General features: G+C 37.7%; 1 protein-coding gene across 7 annotated transcripts in view; it reads left to right on the forward strand.

The window, feature by feature from the left end:
- thrb (thyroid hormone receptor beta) overlaps positions 1 to 21,705 on the forward strand; it is a 120,679-nt gene that overhangs the window by 23,951 nt on the left and 75,023 nt on the right. Inside the window, exon 1 of one of the 7 annotated variants that reach the window (XM_055225562.1) lies at positions 13,421 to 13,511. The exons of the other annotated variants lie outside the window; for them this stretch is intronic. The gene's annotated coding sequence lies outside the window, so the exon portion shown is untranslated. Of the gene's footprint in view, positions 1 to 13,420; positions 13,512 to 21,705 lie in introns of those variants that run through there. 7 annotated transcript variants of the gene reach the window in all.

The raw sequence follows: 21,705 nt of genomic DNA on the forward strand, positions 1-21,705 counted from the left end.
AGTTGAGCAAGAATCTTTAGCCCCAGCACAGTAAAAGCTGCTCTTAGGGTTAAAATGAGGCACAGCGTGTCGTTTCCATCTAATGGGGCTTTTCACAGTTGCTAAAATAGATTGTGACATCACATCGCAAAGCATTATGGGATACCCCCTTAGACAAACAAAGGCTAAAGCAAAGCCTGTCTGTCCTCCCCCGTCAAAACATGTTTTATTTTCAGAGAACCAAGTGTGCTGTTAGCATGCTGATTGTTAGCATTAGAGTGATCCAAAAGTGATAAAAAGCTATTATAAACTCATCACGGTGAATAGGATGAATTTGGATGCTCAGAATGCATTAGGAAAGTGAGGAATAACTTTGGACCACGACAAACAGTTTGATGTGAAAAACATACTGGTAACATTTTAGTCACAGTTTTTAGTCGCAGTTTTTAGACACACAAAGTTTCTTTAGTTTTATATTGTGCACCTACAACCCTTTACCAACCACTGTTAGTGAACAGGCACACTGACATATTCATGCATGAGGTGAGTGAAGTGTATTGCACAGGGACACAGGGGCAGGATAGCAGGATTTGAACTGGATTTTCAAAGCAAAAGGTGTAGTAGAGTAAATTGTGCTTGATGTCTGAGCCTTGATAATCTTATTTAGCAATGCTTAAAGTGGCCTACTGGCTGTAGTCTAACTCCTCCTCTAATCCCAGTCAGAGCACAGACTCATACGATACTTGACAATTATTTCTCAGAGAAAATAAATGCCAGTTCAGTTTAACTCAGAAAACATTACATAAATATTATTTGCTCTTCTAATCCATCCCATATCAAGTCAGTTTACTTTTGTTGATGGTGTAGATTTTGTTTTTAGTACAGTTTTATTTCAGTTTTCAGGAGATAGAATGTAATAAGACACTATTCAATCCTAACAGCCTTTGTGAAGCATTCTTATTTCTCCAAACAAACACAATAACATTAATAAAGCTCGTACGCCCACATGGCTACATTTGACAGGGACACCGTATTAGCAGTGGTGCATTAGTGCTAATGGATGGCACCGAGTTACTTTTGGAGTTTTTTTGTCTTAAAACCAAATCGTAGACAATGATTTATCTTAAAACAAATCTGATTAAACATTAGTGACCCTTACCTGGCACAAGTGTGATTTTAAAGAGTGTAGATCACATAGATTTTACATTAACTCTGCAATGTCTGGACATCTGGTTTACTTTTTGCCTTATATCATAAAAAAGGTCCCTGGAGATGTTTGTGTAAGATATACTGAGCTAATATAAAGCCCTGTACTATAACGTTTACTCATATTCACAGTTAAAATAATGTGAAACAGGTGAATAGCATCTCATGTCAGTGTAATAAACACAAAAACCTTGATTTAACTTTAGTTTGTGATTTTATTTTCTACAATCAACATTTCTAAGCAGTCAGTTAATGCTAAGCAAATGAACAGTGTTAAGCAAAAAGCATTTTGTAAATTTTCTCTTCAAACTACCCTCTCTCACTCTCTCTTTAATCACAATAAGATGAATGAAAATGAAAAAAACAAAAGTGATGTAAAAATGCATTCATAGCTTAATTAATGCACATAGCTTTATAGCTTGATTAGCTGCGAGCCCGTTTAGCTGCAGAAATGCACTTCTGCGGTCAATCTGGAGCTTTGTAGACCCGATAAAAGGCTCAGACTTTCTTCTACACTTGATAAGGTGCACATCCCGGTGCGCAACAGTCATCCACAATCTCTGAAACTCACATAAAGTTTGTACATTACAGCCGATGCCGTTAGTTTCTATGGGAATTCTCAACTGCTATCAGTGTGGGGTTTGGAGGTGCATGATGGGATTGTGTGACGACGACTACAGGAGCAGTATAGTTTGGATAGCGACAAAGAAGCACTTAGCTTGAGTGACTGTATGCTAGCAAATACGATTTAATGAGGCCATATTATGCAAAAAGAAACTGCAGCGCTGAGGAGAAATCACACAGCGGGTTGCTAAAAGTACATTAGCGCATTGACTGGCTAAGCACAACGGAAGCTTAACATAATTATAATAATGTGCACAATTATCTTGTCATATGTGTTTTGCTTTTTCTTTCTGTGATCCGTTAAATGGGTCTGTTTGCTAATGTTAATGCTATGCTAATAGGTTGAGTTTCTACAAGAAATACTCAAATGGAAAATTCGCTAATGTTGAATTTTATTTGTCAGGGATTAGGTCCATTAAAGTTCTGCTGATTTAAAGGTGCACTATGTAATTTTTTTGGTGAAGCATCTGTCACCGTCTTGTCTCCGTGGAGAAGTTATTGCTTTTCTACCTCCTTGAAACCAGGCCTATTATGCAAAACTGACTTTTCACAGATTTTAATCACAGTTTTCTAAGCAGAGTTGTGTTTTAGTTTTAGTTCATGTTGTACACTGGGCCAAAACTCCTCAAATGTACAAAAAAATTTGACAAATAAAAATACCTACACCTTTATTTTGTTGAAATAATGTTTAAAGGTGCACTATGCAACTTTTCTAGTGGAGGGTACGCTACCTGCTTGTCGCCATGGACTTGTTATTGCTTGTTATCTGTATACTGCAGAACATAACAAGGAAAGCGACCATCCACCAAAAAGATACACAGTCTACCTTTTTAAATATAAGGAAAAAATGTGTTTCTTGTGTGTAAATTGTGCCTGACATTACCTAATATGTTTTACAACTCTGTACTTCCTGTAATTTTCAACGTATTTGTCGACCTTCTCGCAAACTGCAACTCGATTGGTGTTAAACTATAATTTATATGTACATTAGATTTGATGTAATGTAGTGGGATAAGGCCTAGAGAATGGTAAAAACCTGTCACCTGCTCTATAAACTATGGGCTCATTAAATGTTATGGCCTCACAAATGACTTGCTCCTACTGCTTCTTGTGACACTGTCTACCACTCCTTAAAAGTCAATGTATATTTTATTATCCCTATAGGGGGACATGTGAACTGACACACCACAGCAGCTGCTTTTCAGAACATTGCATAATTCCAAAACAATGCACAGTACATTCTGTGCCGTGTAGTGTCTGTTGTGGTGTCCCGTATAGTGTTATGAAAGACATTACCCGATAAGGAAATGGGATACTCTAGATAAAGATCTGAGCAAAGTGGCACCAATTCACACAGTATACAAGCTGAGGGAACAGGTACAAGTGGGTACTTCATCAAAGAATAACTATAACAAAATGTAAACAAAAACAAAAAGACAAAAAAATACTCATCCATATTACTGATAATGTCATGTAAATTATCTGTAATATCTACAGTATAAGCATTTGAAACTTGGTAGACAAATGTTTCACTATTGTCCTACATATATGTTACAGTGTGAGTGCTTAAGTATAATATACATTCTGCACTTTTGTGGGTAATTTTCCAGTATTTCCGCATTTGTCTGTGTTACGACCACAGACTGCATAAAGAAGTGGACTAAGTGAGTGTGACGTATAGTGTTCAAGTCAAATGAAGCTCATCGAGGCTAGAGCAGTTACGAATTTGGAGCCGAGTTCCATGTTTGGAATTCTGACTGCGAATATCATAGCAACCAAAGAACCAATCCAGAGCGATGCTGTTGGAGGTAATGCCCCTTCTTGCCCGGACTGCTGATGTAGAAGGAAACGGACACTTGGCAGTATTGTCAATCCAACCTGTTGCTAACGCTAGCGGGAGCAACCACGGAGAAAGAAAGCCACTGATTTGCCTGTTATTAATGTTCATACCTTGATTTATGGACATAATGGCATCCTGGAGAGAGACTTTTAACCGACAGGGACACCAGGCCCAAGTGCTTCTGATTGTCAGGCCCGCCCCACTGACAAAGACTACAAGGGGCTGTCACAGTCCGATACTTAAACCTGAACTAGTACATGTAAGACACATTTTGACAATAATTATTCAGGTTATTATTGGTATATTATCAACATATTCCTTTTTGTCACCCTACTCTACCTGCGATTAGTGCTGAGTTTTCAAGTAGGCCAGTGTGATTGTAATCTGCCTGTGAATCGATGAGTTAGCTAAACTGTGTGGGCAGATGTGGAGCTCAAATAAAGCTATGTGTGTTACCTTAGTGCTGACAGACGCCTTCACTCTGCATTCAAAGGTCACATCTGCTCTAGTACACTCTAGTCAATCACTTATTTTCAATGTCTGTACCCAGACGATCTAACCATTGACTCTCATAACTAACTGTGTGTTTCTTTCTTTTCCATGTGACTGCTGATGGTTCAAATCTGACAATTTTACAGGTAAGAGGCTGCAATTTTGTTTTTTGTTTGTTAGTATTTTTATTTCATAGGTTGCTAGGCGGTAGGTTGTAAAACAATGTAATTACTTTTTACAAATCATTGCAAAATGCACAATTTTGTGAGTAGATGCTAAATGCCAGGTTTGATATTTGTTATGCTAATATTACAAATGGTGGCTGTCTGTCCATAACTGTTTGTTTGCCCTGTCACAATAATTACCGTATCAACTCATTGTTCAACAAATGATGTACATTTAGTTTCCACTAGTATTTACGTTATATTTTTGCACTATGACTAAATGATGAGCCAATAACCACTTAACCCTGTAACTGTAAACATTTTTATCATCCTGGAACTGTTAGCATGCTATAATTTAGGCACAGTGCACACTCAGTGTAGCTCACTAGACGTAGTCTACAACAGAAATTTAAACAATAGCTGTTTTCAGTTTCAGCGTAGTTAGCTCCTCCCTTCAGACAGATATAAGGCAGTGTCCACCAGTAATCTGAACAAAACTGAAGTGGCTTGGATGAACAGTGTCTTCACTCCTACAAATTTTTGTCCAGTTGACAGATTTAACTTTTGACTTTTACTATGTTAGCATGCTAGTTTTCAACATTATCATGACCTGCAAAAAAAAGTGCTTATAAACTCATTGCGGCGAATCATTAGAATGTTAGGAATGAAGAGTGGAACTGTGGATCGCTGTAAACTGTAAAAAAGAACAACAAAAAAGTTGCATGTTTTTTTTAAGAAATCAGGTACAACATCGTAAGTGTTTCATTCTGCTAATTATTTATATTTTAACAATATTGTACATTTTACTAGGATTTATTCTTTTGCTTTATGATATATAGCCTCTTTTTTATTGGCACGGTTTGCTTGGGGCTGCTTTGGAGTGGATCTGGTTGGTGCAGCTCCCAGCAGCCGAATCGGGTTACCCTGCTCTGGGCACAGCTACAGATCCAGGGGCAGGGCCGTGTTATGTGAGAAGCTGACGTCTACGTAGCAGAGTAAACAGGACACTACTTCCGTTTTCTGCTTATTTCACTTCTCTACACCTCTACACCACATTTTTAAGTCTCTTTATGTAATGTATCGGGCTTAGCTCATATTGGATGTGTTATACACTGGAAATCTCAGATGTTTGATCTTGATGCATGTGTTGTGCATTGATAAACAGGAAACAGTTGTTGCTAGCAGGTTAGCTTGTTTTTGAAGAATGTCGGTACAACATGTAAGTTGCCATGACTAGAAATATGGCAGTTCATCACAAAATCAAATGAGCATTTGATGAGAAATGATTATTTCCCAGTGTGTGAGAGCTGTGAATGCTAACAGTGGCTAATAGCGTCTGACCCATTTTAATGACGTTAGTGTATCACATGGTTACACTGGTTATACGCTCCTGTCAAATGGCTGGTGGGGTTCTCCTCTGAACTTTACCATATGCAAGTTGCTGCTGGAGTTTTGGGTCTTTTTAACGTTTAGCTGTCTCCACATATAATCTTTTACATCTAACTTTTTGTAGAGGTAGTTGGAATATTACACTACACAACAACATTACACAATCTGATTAGCACTGCACGATGTTCGATAACTATATTTTGTGTTGCGATAACAATATTTTAATATATTTTTGGCCCAATAAGTTCAGTTAATTTTGTCCATTTTACTTTACAGTGCACTTTTTAAAAATGTAAAATTTGTGTTGTGATATTTTTATCATCCTGTGATATCGACTATTGTGTCAGCAGTATCTATATTTTTGCCTAATATTGTGCAGCCTTATTGGTATGTGCAAACATCCAGACGTAGCAGATGGCTTAAAGTTAGTGTAGTTTTTCCTCTTTTCCTCTTAGTCATCTTCTATACTTGTAATAACATTTGAGCTACATCCCTCAGTGATTTACCTGTAAATATATGCATGCCCAAAGTGTGAATGTGTGGTCTAATGCTCTCTGTCCTGATCAGTCTAGTTTTGTGCCTCGTGTGCCCCCGGTGGTGAGAGTGAGGAGGCGCGGCACTCTTTTCACGCTTGAGGGAGAGTTGAAAGATGCTCCCGGCCTGGTGCGTTTGAATTATTCATGTAGACCAAGGAGACGAGCGGTGCAGCCTTCATCTTCACTTTGGTGCCCCCGGCTGTGCGGCTCCGTGCTGCACTACCAGTGAAGGGGTGAGCTTAGGTAAGGTGCATATCAGTAACATAGGGACTAAAGCAAGGGACCACGCAGAGAGACAACCTGGATTTTTACAATTATTTCAACACCAGTACTTAAAACATTACCTGGCTTTTGACTGGGCCTGTCATGCCAACACATTTTGAAGTGTGATGTATTGCTGAAGAAAGTATAGACAGTAAATGATAATGCTGAAACTAATTTATGCCACTGACACAATAACCCTAAAGCAAGATAATATTATGTTAAAACTATTCTTAATGTATAGTATGGTTAAAAAACACGAACTGCAATCAGTAAATATCAGAATAAAAGTCCTTAGTAGTTACGTTTGTATCTATAGTGAGTCATAAGTTATTTATTCAACCCTCTACAGCTCAAATCTCATCGTAAAACAGAAAAATAACCAAAGGATCCCCACTAGTACCTGAATAGTTTTGCTTTCAGTACCTGTCTTTTTTCTGAATGTCCAGGGAGTGAAAACGTCCCACAATGCACCTTGAAAAACAGTGTCCAGCAATGGTCACTAGGCCGATCAAAACAAACCACAACAGGATTAGGGAGAATAATATTAAGCCCTGGTCAAAGCTGGGATCAGGCCACCAGCCCTCGGGTTCAGGAGACAAGCAGGTAACATACACCGCCATGAGAAAACTTACACAGTGCATCATTAAATACAAGGCCATGTGGAATGCCACTGGCCAACCCATGTAAAAAATAAAATTAATAATAAATAATGAAACATATTCTACCAGTAATTATACGTTTAAATTGATGTAGACTTTAGACTCTTTTTTAGACTATAACATTCATTTTGTAATTTATATTTACAAATGTAGCTAATTGAATGTGCTATGAGAACTATGGTTAAAAATATTCACAGAAGTATTCATTCCCACAGACAGACCATCGGTGTGGGCCTTGAGAGAAGCTGCGAGGAAGGAATTGCAATTTAAGCAAAATGAAATGGTTCGTTTAGTGATTAGACGATTCCGATTCATTTTCATAACTTAAAAAATGAAGCGACCTTGTAGCATGCAAACTCTTTATGCTAATCCAACTGACCAAGGACTCTCTAAATTTCACAGAGCTCATACAAATTGATGATGCTTCTGTTATATTATTGCACTTTGGGTCACTATTGTGCTGATTGTTAAAGATTGTGTAACGTTGCTGCTACAGTATAGCATCTAATTTGTCTTTCTCCTTACTTGTCACAGAGCTAAAATTTCAGTTTTAATAAGGAAACACTCAATACTAATTTTGATATTGCAATGATCATAAAAAGTGTACTTTCATAAAATTATACAACACAATTTAAAGCTAGAGTATGTAACTTTCTGGAGGTGGAACAAGGAGGAGCAGGCCAGGTTTGTGGAGAAAAAAACCCTGCTATTATTATAGTTTATTTTTGGCTAAAAGGTTACGGACTGTGGCTTTAAAACACAAAATAATGGTAGTTTCTCTAAGATTCTCTAAGATTTTATATTAGCTCTGAACTGGATGAAGAACGGTCTGAAACTATTCAGATAACGCCCAACTCTGTCTCATTTATATATGTTTTTTACTATACTTTAGTATCTGGATATTGATACTTTTGACAACCCTACTCCTTAGAGACAAGCATGGGACGTCACCAGGTCCAAATGTTCCACTGTTATTTTGCATCTCTGTGGAGACAATTAGGTGGCAGTCCCTCTACCTCAAAAGTTACATAAATCAACTTTTTAAAATTCATACATCAACATGTTTTATTTAACTGAAAATGATTTAATCTAATATAACATTCATGGCTTTTATTCTTGATATTTTCAGTTTGTTCAGTCTTGTGTGTATTCCCCTCTATAAAAATTCTCTTTGTAGCAGCACGCTTATTAAAATACCCACTTAAAGGCAAATCTTGGAAACCTTTCAACTGCCTTATAGAGAAATGTATAATTCATGCAGCATTTACTGCTAATGCAATGTTGTAGAAACAGAAAGTAATACATTATCTTTGAATGCACTTGGATAAGATTTTAGCAAGTTTATCCAATTGCAGTGAAGTGGGTGGTTATGTGTTGGGAGAGTGTGCATTTGGCTAGCTGCTAACTTTGTCGTGGGGCCAGTCTTTCATTGGTGTTGGAATGTTCAGTGTGGTTTTAACCCATGGGGCCTCTAAAACACCTTTTTATAGACATATTTACAAGTTTACACAGTTCAGAGTTCAGTAGGTTTTTCTGTTATTTTCTTGCATATTCTAGGCTGTAATGGAAAAAATCAATACTCAGATACTCAGCAATACAGAAGAGAAATGTGTCATCTGTATTTGACCCATTTTTCAAAGCAGCTGAGCCAACCTGTTAGAAGCACAAAGCTGTTGGATAACCATTTTTATTTGTAACTATGGCAACAACATTTTATTTCTAATGCAAAATTTCTAGACGCCTTTGAACATCTCTTAGTTGTGCAAGTGCAAATGTTTCAAGTGCAATGTCATTTACCTAATGTCAGAGGGACTGGACTAATAAGAGTGAGACGGAATGAATGGAGTAGTGGTAGTATTGATGGTGGTGGTGTTCAGTATTGAGTATTGAGTCTTTTTCTTAGTATCGTAAATCGAGTTTAGTCATATTTTGACAGCACTGCTCTCTAGGCTGGTCTTTGCTGTTTGGGCTCGTGTCTCTTTAAGGCAGCGTGCCCTCGGAGCCTTCAGCAGTGCAGCTCGTTACATAAGGCTGTTTTTTGGCTGCTCCGGTCAGCTCGGCTTGGCCCTGCGCCGGCCCCGTCCCACTGTGTCTGTGGGCCTCTCTGTGCTGATGGGGATATTGTCTCCGGGACGTCTAATGCACTCTCCCCTTTCACACAGTCCATCTGTCTGTGCCAGGCCTCCTCTGCTGACTCACTCCACTCTTGCAAATTATAATGGGAAAAAAGACAAGCCCTGGTTTTGGTATTATATTATTATTTTTTGTTTTCAGATGAGCAACAGCCATGGCAGTTCACATTTCAGTTAGTTTTGGTGCTGACAGACATTTATTCATGCTACTGCTGCAAGAGGAATCACAATCGAATCAAAATCCCAATTTCAATGGACGCAATTGGGAAATTGCAAACAATGCAATAATTTAAGCCCTTTGCAAACAACAACAAATCCTGTCTTATTATCTAACATAAAAATCTATTCACATTTCTTTAAACAAAATCCAACTATTAAAATATGAATTGCAAATTTAAACATAATCCCAAAATTTGTCCCAATTCCCATTTATCCCAATTAGAAATCTTGTGTGCTGTTTTGCGGTCTTAAAGATGCTGCTACTAGAATATATTTTCATGGGTCGCATGCACAACATTCTAGACCAGGGGTGGGCAAACCTTTTGACATACAGGCCACAACGGGTTCTAAAATTTGACAGAGGGACCGGGCCAGGATATATGTATTGTATATATTACATTAGAGCAGGCATACCCAAAGTCCGGCCCGGGGGCCAATTGCGGCCCGTGCACAAATTTCTACTGGCCCCCATGCCTCTGGAATAAAAACAATTATGTGTGGCCCGTCAGCACTGTTGACCAGTGTAAAATATACGTGTTCAAGCTCACTGAATTTTATCGCCAACTGGATAAAGACAAGTTTAAAGAAATTTGAATCGTTGCTAAGAAAATGCTGAGTTTGTTTGGTTTGACATATTTGTGTGAGAAGACGTTCTTGGTTATGAACTTTAACAAGAACTGTGCGAGGACAAGTCTAACTGACTCTCACCTGTGTGACATTCTGCTCATCAAAACCACTTTGAGCCAGACCTGGTTTATTTAGTACAGTTCAGATCTCAGTTTCACCCTTCACATTAGTGCAGGCAAGTTATTTGTTTGCCTTCTGAGGTGAATACATTTTAAAATCTCAGTGAATTAATGAATTAATATTGTGATTATCAAAACCACAGTTTAAATGTTTACTTTTTTTTTTTACATTCATTTGGTTTTTGAAAGGTGAAAGCCATTTGCAAGAAAAAGTAAAAAAATAATTAAATTGTTAATTTGCATTTAATATTGATGGTTCAAAGAATGATCAGGCCGATCAGGCCCCCAAACATTTTTACCGCACCAAATGTGGCCCTCTTTGCAAAAAGTTTGGACACCCCTGCATTAGAGATTTGGCCTGTAACATGGAGCAAAGCATGATTATGCAAGGCTCTTTGTACAAATTGTTTTCCAAATATTTATTAAATTTCAGTTAAATAAACACAGTAGAAAAAACTTTGAAAAAGGTTTACCCTTACCTATTTTAATATAATTTGGTCACGTTCGGCGGACCGGATTAATAAATCCAAAGGGCCATGTGTGGGCCCCGGGCCATAGTTTGCACATGTCTGTTCTAGAATAATTTCAGGTTGAGGGCATAGGCCAGTAACTATGAGAGATTGATTGCAAATGTTGTACCTTATCACTGATTTGATTTCACAAAGTTGCCATATTGATCTGTCCTTTTCAACTGACGACGGCAAATACTACGACAGAATCCTGACCTGTGTACCAACTCCATTTTCATAATTGTATAGTGTCCTGTCATGAAAGCTGGAACAATATTTTTGGGGGACAGTATTTATCATATGTACTTTTTTCTTTGAACTACTCTGACATTTTTGGGGTTTTTTTGCTATATAATAATATTTAAGCCGTAAAAAGTTTGAATAAATAACTTCAGTGACTCATTACACATGCAAACTAAGTACTAAAGTCCACTGTTTATTGCAGCTTATGATTTAGAATAGTTTTTGTGGTTTTAATCTGCTCTTGGGTTTTTGTGTCAGTCGTATAAATTAGTTTCAACATTATCGTTTACTGTCTATATTTACTCCCATCAATATGTCACACTTCAAAATGTATTATTGGGACCTAACCTAATGGAAATTTGAAAATCTAATCCAGTATTTTTCCTTTTTTTTGTTATTAACACACACACATTAATTGGTAAACACCCCATTTTTATAGTGATATTCCACCTTCAAGGCGCTCAGAGCACTTTAGCCACTGGTGATACAGAGGCCTGGTTTATTTTTTTCTACAGAAGTCAAATGATTATGATTTGATTTCTAACACACATTCTAAACCTTATACCAACACACATTTGGATAAGTGGGTCAACTCACTGATTCTTCTCAAACAACTTAGTACTGTTTAAATCTTGGAGTTGCAGTGAGATTATCAGATTAGTTGAAGCTAAAATTCAAAGTGAAAGATTTCCCAAGTGTTTTTTTATTTTTATTTTTTCTTCATAGACTCCTTTTATGTCAAGTGTGAGGGGATAGCGGCAGGTGGGGATGGTGCCTGTCACACTTTCTTCTGAGGGAACTTCACAGAGTTCTTAGAATATAACTACTCCCAGTGATCGGAGCCTAAATACTAAATTCTGACATAATTCATGATTCTCGATCAAAGATGCTTGCGCTTTTTTATTATACAGTCATGTTGAGGTTTAACTCTCATCAAAGAAACCAGTACTTGTGCATTTCGTAAGCTAACATTTGCCAACTTGCTAACTGGTTTGGTTATGATGCTCCCCATTCAAATACAGTGGGGTTGATTGACCTATTCCTACACTAAACCCTTCCACTCAGAGTCGGTTAACCACCAAAAAATCTAAATACACTGGAATTATGTATTTAAAGCTAATTATCTCTGCAAATGACAGTTCTTTCACTATTTCTGAAATGCATGGGATTATTCTCTTTGTTTAGTAGTTCATATTTCTTATTTCTTTCAGTGTTTATGCTCCTGGATGTTTGTTTTTAAAATTGGCACTAAAACAAGTCTCACATTTAAAACAGAAATTGCAAATCTAATTCCAGTCACAATGCTTGTCAGAAAAATCACACACACATTTGTTTAACCCTGGTATCATGCCATGTAGACGGCCCTGTTTTGGAGATTACCCTGGTTAGTTCCAGTATAGTCCCAATTAGGCCTGTCACAATAACACATTTTGAAGCACGATATATTGCTATAGAGATATGCTGCGATAAATGATAATATTGAAACTAGTGACGGGACTTTCGGCTCTTTTATGGCATCTGAAACTTTTGGATCTGGATATATTAAATACATAGTAAACGAGCCAATGTCAACTCATTTTATGTACAAACTAATAACAGAGAGTGTGTTTACCATTTTTAAATTATGTATAATCTAAATGAAATGTTGCTCAATAATAATAATAATAATATTAATAATAGCTCTCACTCGTGTTGCTTGCTCTGCTTCTGTATCATAGGCTGTATAAAGTCAATGTTCTGTACTGATAATTAGCAATAGAAGTTACTCTTTCAACCCTCTACAAATCTTAGCGTATTATAACAAAAATTACCAAAATATTTCTAATTTTGCAAAGAAAAAGTCCCCAGGATAAATATTGAGCCTCAAAATATTCAGCTCCAGTTTCATATATTGAACGATAACTCAGTATAGTCTTTATTGTGACAGACCTAGTCCCAGTAGTGTGTGCAGGTGTGAACATCGTCTAAAGTGGATGCAGTTCTTTACATTGGCTCTCTTTCTCTCATCTAAACCCTACTATCAGTCATGAGTGAAGGGCTAAGGACATGCTAAAGGTGAGATGAGCTGTCTCCACCTCCTCTGCCTGGACTATGGTGAGATCCAGGCCGATGGAAATAATGACTCATCCACTTAGCTGTGATGGCTGCATATTTCCCTGCACTTCTGAAAGGGCCTGCTACTGTAAATGTCTAAAGATTGTGCTCGGGAAGTTAGATTGGGCATATGCTATTTCTAGATTCTTGATTCCCTATTACACGGTTGCATTACTTGTAAAATGCATTTTATATTAAGAACTAGGGCTGCACGATTTTCTGGGGGTAAAAAAAATCAAATTGCTATTCCAACCTGGAAAGACTGACAGACACAAAAGAAAAGTATTAGTAAGCTGTATTGAATGTGTTATCTTTGGCGCTCAGGCAGAAGACATCGCGATGAAGGGCCAGTGCCAGTTGGATGATGTTTAGGAGATGTCTCCACCCTGGGGCCTGGACAATGGAGGTGTTGGAGGTGAGGCTGAGTTGCGTGAAGGAGACGATGAGATGATGGGATGCCCAGGGAGCGCTGGGGAGGAGGTGTGACGCAGCACAAACTGAAGTGGGCAAGCACATGTCATAGGGTTTAATTTGGGAAGGCTGAAGAGCAGATAAACTCTGGAGAAGTGGTGAATAGACGGGTCACAGATGGGGCTTCCAGGCTGTTTTGTCAAAATTATGATTTTTGTTTTGATACAATGACAAGTAATAATACGTCAAGTATTGCGATCTGAGTTTTGTATTAGAATGCAATGAAATTCCTCTATTACAAATAATTTTTACTTTAATTATCTTTGCTAGACCCCAGCCTGAACTGATAAGAAAAATAAATCTATGTGCAGGTAAACGAAAATAAAAATTATGTATTTCAAATACATTAAAACTGAAATTTTGTAGACATTTTGAGCTCGAACAAATTGATTTGATTCCTCAGTCAGTATTGATATAGCAATGTTTTGGTATTGATCCATCCATTGCTAGTGAAAAATGGCAAAATCGAGTAATATTTTACTTATTAACAATACAATAAACATTTAACGCTTATTTAGGCCTACTACTACACATTTTCTGGCTTATACTGTATATCAGTCATCAGCACTTGCAAACCGGATGGTATGTTACTAGCAATAGATGCTGAATTTCCGTATGATTCAGGCTTTTGCACACCACACACAGTGTAGTTTTGACTGTAGATGTCTGGTTTGGTAGAACTGTAAATCTCTGCTGAGTGACTGCCGACATGTTTGTGATGTTTTATTTAAAATCTTCCATAACTGCATCATCCGTGAGTCAGCAAGTTAGCCAGGATTTCACACAAAACAAACAGGAGGGCCTTTAAACTGCTCCCAACTTTATACAAATCAGCCTTTTGCTAAAGCATTTGTTTATTCACATAAGCCGCTCAAGTCCTTGCTGCGAATTAACTACAAGCACGCAAACTGTGACCAGAAAATGTGTGATGTTTGAATGAGCTCTGGCCTAGGGGAACATTTCAAAGATGATATGTTTAATTGTAGAGTTTATAGGAGAAATGAGAGATCTTTTGAGCAGAGTAGATTACAGATTTCAGACAGGAGATGCTGGCAGAATATAAAATCCGCTCACAGTTTTAATGACTCGCTCCACTAGTTTCATAACGCTAACGGAGCCTTAAATGACACCAGAATGCAGGAAAACAACCCAACGACCGCAGCACACAATGAGAGACAGTTTATCCTGACAAACTGGTGGAGTATGCATGAGTGTTGCTATGTAACACACATTTTAGAAATGTGGTCTTATTTTATTTATAGTTTCATACGTCACAGCACTTATAGGGGCACGAAATTGAATGAAATATACAGTTCAGGCCTTGTTAAAGTATACAGTTTTGGAACAAAAAGTAGGCCAAAAGTATCAAAAATCTGATCTTAATCGATACTAAAACTAGTATTGAAACTAGATACTCATTTGAGCAGGTATCAATACTAAAAAGTCACATTCACAGGATAGAAATGAACCTTTCCTGAATAGCTTTAGAATGATCTTGAGCTGCATCAGAATAAGTATAAGACACATAGACTAGTACACGCCCATGGACCACTGTGGAACATAGCTGAATGACTGAGGGATTACACAGATATAACACCACGTGGTAATATTTAATGCTGAAAATCACTTTCTGCTGTCTAAATAAAGATTGTTTTTTGTCATCATCGTGGTATTGAAATCAGTCTATTCCAAGTCTATTCCTTAGTTTCGAGATCAAGTTTGAAATTTAATATGGTGATAACACCAGAAGAGAAAGAAAAATGGAAGAAGAAAATGGCGAACATGGTGGAATAGTCTCTGTAAGTAATTGTAAAAAACAGGGTAATTTGATACCATTGTGTGGATGAAGCAAACTGTGTGGCCTCTAAAAAGACATCCACAGAGCACATGAGGCTAATTATACATGATAAACAAAGTCGATATAGCACTGCTGTCAGGCAATCTCTGCAGTCAATTTGAACTTTAGCTTCCACTCCAAACACATATGTTTTCTGTTATTATTAGTATTTGTAGTGTCTGTAGAATCTCGAGCATTTTAGCTGCCCTGAACATAAGCTGTAGCCACAAGCAGTAAACTGCTCTGTCAGTATGGTATCGGATCGGTGAATTGGAATAACCCAAGTAAAATGAGATAGTTTTTACATCAAATTTTATTTATTTATTTATTTATTTAATCTGCTGTAATTTCTACTGTAGCAAAATCCTGACAAAAATATGTTCATTATTGTTAGTCATTGTAGTAGTTAGGCCTGCCACGATAACACATTTGCGATACATTGCTGAAGAAATATAGACGAACGATAATATTGAAACTCATTTATGCCACTGACACAGTAACCTAAGAGCAGATTTATACCGCAAAAACTATTCTGAATCTACAATATTGTAAAAAAAAACACAAGCTGCGATAAACAGCAGAATGAAACACTTTAATACTAGTTTTAGTTTGAGTCTGTAATGTCTTATTAAGTTATAAGTTATTAATTCAACCTTCTACGGCTCAAGTTTTATTATATAGCCCAAAAATAAACAAGAAAATGTGCACATGATAAATATTGAGCCCAAAATCTATTGTTCCATCTGTCATATGTTGAACGATAAGTCGATATAGTATTTATTGTGACAGGCCTGTTACTAGTACATTTTTACAAGTTAAATTTGTGTGATTTTAAGAGTCATGTAAATCCCTCTCCCCTCCATCAACTCCATGATGAAAAGTAAATATGTGTTTCAAGTTCAAAATTCCTTTCACTTATACTTTGAAGTGGAACTAAATTCTAAATCCACTTGTTTTTGCTTTGCTTTTTTTTTTTTTTTTTTTTTTTTGCCATTTTTAGGTAAATTTGCTTGTGCTATCTCCAGTGGCCACCGTGATTTCAACTACTTGGTGACATTACACAAGACTGCCCTGATTACAGCTATGTTTCAGATTACAAACCCCTGGCTGCATACTAAAACTAGTATTGAAACTAGATACTTATTTACCAATACTAAAAAACTCATATTCACAGGACAGGAATGTGTTAAAATGACCTTGAGCTGTATCAGAACAAGTAAAACCACATAGACTAGTACATGCTATGGGACCTGGACAGGATTACACAAATATAACACCACAGGGTACTATAAACAAAGTACTATTATTTAATGTCAGGGACGGAGTTTGAAGTGGGGACCAGTCACACTGTTCCTCATATGTCCAGACCACTCCCACCCCTCTCCATTCCCCTTTAACTCTCCCCTTTAGTCTTCCAGGTACTGCCTAGTTTCACTGCTCTATTTGAAATGTGTCTTTTGGCGCAGTTTGTGTGTTTAGTCCCTCTTTAAATACACTGTCACCGCCATGAACTTTTGATTGCACCTTGTCCCCCCAGTAGAATGTTAGCGTCATAATCCATCTTGTTACGTGCACATTGTTTGACACTGTGGGAAGCCTGCTATAATTTCGCGGTTGTTAATGGGCCCCGGGTGTTGATGTTAACGTTGTGAGTGTGAGCAGTTCCTCTGGCAGACAGTACAGGGAATAGACCAAATGACTGACTGTAGAAACTCTACCCAGCACTAATGGAGGCAGGCACAGCGGCACTCCAGCAGCACCGGAGAGGCTTAATAGGCTTTACTGTTGACTGGTTATTGCTGAGTTTCAGATGACATCACAACATCCCATAAACCAATCATATAGAAATGGCCCATTACGCTAGATATTGATCTGTTATAATGTTGTTTTCTCATCACAAACATACCTGGAGTTGTTCTGTTTCATTCACACGTTTAACACACAAACACTGCATATTTAGGCTGAGTTCTTCTCTCAAACAGAAAACACTCCACCTTGTGATGTCATATGGTAATACAGGACATGTTTTTAAACTCCATACACCTTCACTACATTCATTTGGATAATTTCAGGAATTGCTAAACAAATTACTAAACAAATAGTAAAAGGTATCTGTTAAGCCTTGTGTCTAGTTAAGGGAAATGTGTGTATCTGATGGTACATTTAAGTTTTCTTATTTTTTCTAGTCAAAAATTATAAATGATCAGGTTCAATATTTTCATGGCAAAGTACAATGTTATCAATAGGGAAAATTGGCTTTCTTGGAGCATGATGTGATCACATCCTTGTATCTGAAAACCACCCGAACAAATCTACATTTCTCTAGCCACTGGTTTCAGAATGATGAAAATATCAACAGTGTCATAGCTATTAACAATTCAAAACAGATTATTATATCTTTTCAACTGGCAAAAGTTCTCTAATTACCTATTTGAATAGCATTTTTTTGTGTACAAACTAAAAAAATGCTGGGTTAAAAATAATCCAACCTGTATAAAAGAATAACCCAGAGTTGGGTCATTACTGGACCAACATTATTATCCTTACCCAGCAGTTTGGGTTATTATTTTAACCCAACTTTTTGGGTTATATTTCTACTCAATTCTGGGTTATATTTAACTATTCTGCTGGGTTAATTCTACCCATTAAATGGGTTCATGTTTATACTGACCACAGTGCTTAACAGCAGCACATAATTGATTCAACAATAAAATGATTGATTGTCCTCTTTGTAGTTTGTACTCGTTGCTTGGTGGAGTGACAGAAGCTTGAGCGTTTAGTTGGTTTATCTCAGATTCTGGAGCTTCAGTCGTCAGACATTCCACTGTGGGAGCAGAGAGAGAAATAGTGTTTCAAGGTGGAATATAGTTTGAAAAGCCTAAACCAAACTGTGGATTTAAGAAGAAGAAACATTCACATCCAAAATAAAGCTGGTATTTATACATGTTTTATTACTTTATCTGACGTTCCTCTGAGACCATCAGAGAAGGTGCGCAACAGCTGCCGAGGACAGTTTAAGAGTCTATATTTGACCCATTTTGCTGAATTGTTTGAGAAGATTTGACCCAGACCACTGGGTACAGCAAACGAAAGGCGGCAAAAATGACCCAACTTGTTGACCCAGCATTTGGAATAGGCAAATCTACCCAACTCTGTGAAAATAACCACCTGCCCTAATCCAGCAATGGGTAGAAAAGATGACCCAGCATTTTTTGGGGTGTATATATGATATGGTGGTATTTGATATAGGTGAAGACCTGCAGCCACAGAGAGAGACTGGGCCAATATTTGTATTTTCTGTTTTATCTACCTCAAAGTAACAACATTGACCATGAAAATCTCTAAGCCCCCGCGATAAACAACAGACCACTGTATATGCAAACCACAGGCATTTTGTATGTTACCCTGATCCTGATTTTGACTCATGAGTGAGGAACATGTTTCAGTTTGAACTGTTGGCGCCACCCACGTAGTCCCTTCTTTCACTCTGTTGTTGAACCATGACAGTGAAACTACATTCAGGGATAGTCGATGGCTGTTGTTTCCATAGAGTTATCATTCAGCAATGTCTCTGATTGGATAAATGTCCTGGGACAATTCCATTTGCTTGTTTCCTGTGAATGTTAGTGAAACAGCCATCGGTCAGTATCAGACAAGCAGATTAACCGATTTTCTTTCTGTTGGGTAAATCAGTTTTAAGCCCTGAGAGCCTACTGCTGTTGTGATTTTGGGCATCGAATTGAATAGAATATCCCAAGCAGTTGCTTCCATATGGTTCACATCCATCAAAATGTCAAAAGGCAGACTGAGTTCTATGTGAAAATTACTCAATTGCAAAACCTTTATCGTCAATTAAAAAAAAAAAAATTCCATCCAAGCCTTTACTCATTCATGTAATTTCCATATGTAACCGCAGTACGTTCTGTTTTGGAGATACGGTGCACTACTGTGTGGAATTTCTTTTGCTGCGACTTTCATATTTCTGTGGCTCCAGGGTGAATCCCAGGCACAAAAGCCCACTTCCCACAGCTGTGCATGTGGCTGGCCCAGATTGACCACACAATGACATAAATATGGTCAGAGCAAATCCCAGACAGGGCACTCAGGGTGCACAAAAGTATTGTCCCTTCCACCCAGACTGCTGATCCCCTGTCTACGCTGTTTGGTTCACTTTGTCCTGTGACGTGGCCTAGATTTCCTAAAACTGATTGAACTTGCAGACCAAGGATTGTAATCTCTTAAAGTTGCACTGTCACTTTTCTAGTGGAATTTCAGCCACCTACGTGCCTCCATGGAGATGTTATTGCTTTGGCTGAAATATTTCACGGCTTGGCATTAAACGTAATTGAATAAATTCAAGATGGGTACAAGTGTTTTTATTGTTAAAAACATACCTCAAGAAACATTAATACTTACCATGAGTGGGGTCTCTTCTGCACAGTTCTGGCCTATTCTCAGGCAAATGATTACTTCCTGATTTGACAGCCTGAAATTGTTACCTTCATAGCTCCATGGAGGTTTTAAGAACACATATTATGCAAAATAGACTTTTTGACATTTTAACCATGTTATACTGTTGACTTATCATCAAGAACATACCTGGAGTTGTATTTTGTTTCATTCATGCTTGTTTCATTAATTTAGTAATCCAAAGTCATCTTCTCTTGTCACTCAAAAGTGCTCCTTTTGATTTTGGGCTGTTAAGTTGTCATCCATCCATCTTCTTTCACTTAGCCTGGGATGGGTTGTGGGGGCAGCAGCTTAACCGGGGACTCCCAGACTTCCCTAACCTCGGACACTTCCTCCAGGTCCTGCTGGGGTACCCCAAGGTGTTCCCAGGCCCGCCGAGAAACATAGTACCTCCAGTGTGTCCTGGATCTACCACTGAGCCTCCTCCAAAACAAATGCCGAGCCTCCTCAGCTGGCTCTTCTCGACATGGAAGAGCAGAGGCTCTACTCAAAGCTCCTCCTGTGTGACTGAGCTCCGCATCCTGTCTCTAAGGAATCATTTCAACCGCTTGTACCCATGATCTTGTTTTTTCGATCATTTCCCACAGCTCACAACTGTAGGTCAGGGTAGGAACGTTGAAGAGTTGAGTTGAGAGTTACCGGTCAGATACGGTCAGACTGCATCACTGCAGAGGCTGCACCTATTCGCCTGTCAGTCTTATGCGCCATCCCTCCTGGCAGGATTAACTTTGCACAAGGCAATACAGTTTTAGAAAATGGAGTTCAGGTAAAGATGCTGGCACAAAGCAATGTTTTTGCAAAAATCTCTATAGATATCAAGGAAAACAAAAACAGGGAATATCTCTTTGCCAAACACATCCCGATCTTTCCGATCTCACAAGGCAAATGTCTTTAATCTTATCCAAAATATTTGTATACTGGCATGGCCTATCCAGTTTAAGAACCACTCAACCTAATCCATTGGTCATGACCCAGACACCACACCTTCACATGAATCATGTCGTGTTCACACAAGCTTGAAGAAGAGCTCTGACAGCTGTGGACTAAAGCCATGTGGTGTATGCCAGTGTTTTTCATATAGCTGTGGTTTTATCAGAGTGACTAACCTATTCTGGTATCTTTGTTAGTGCAAGCTTCAGGTGAATGATGTTGGGTTGATTTTTTTTTTTTTTTCTGACAAATAATATTGCAGTTAGATTCACAATTTATCTTTTAAAATAAGAAAAGGGGTATGATGCAAAATTGACTTCTTGGAACATTATTATGTGCACGAAAGATCTATCTTTCAATCTCTCCTGAACAATATTCTGACCCTCCTTAGCAGTACCGTTGTAAATAAGACTCAGCTGTCCCACGCGACATAAATATACAAAACCATGATGGAAAACAATGCTCTGTAACTTCACAAACCTGATGCAATGTGTAGCATCCCCTGTATAAATAAAGATAAAGAAAGAAAGAAAGAAAGAATACAATATTTAAATTTTGTTTTCAGCAAATATAGTATTTTCAAAATGATAAAAGGTCATTTTGTGATCTAAATATGTGATGTGTTAACAAGTAGTTTTATTTATTTAGTTTTCAGATTTTGGATTTTCAGTGTATAATGTATGCCAGATGTGGATAGACTCCCTAAAAGTTCAAACATTCAGATGAAAATCAATTTACATTTGAATGCTGTCATTTATATTTTAACACAGTAATTAATCTGAAATTTGATAGACTCAGGTTGATTTATTTATTTTTATTTTTTTTGGCATGTTCTCTAGAGTTAGGCAATACATGTTGTGAAGTCTAATGTAATGCCCCATCAGGTAGAAGCTCTAATATG

The sequence above is a fragment of the Periophthalmus magnuspinnatus genome, chromosome 11, assembly GCF_009829125.3.
Source record: "Periophthalmus magnuspinnatus isolate fPerMag1 chromosome 11, fPerMag1.2.pri, whole genome shotgun sequence".
Classification (NCBI taxonomy): Eukaryota; Metazoa; Chordata; class Actinopteri; order Gobiiformes; family Gobiidae; genus Periophthalmus; species Periophthalmus magnuspinnatus.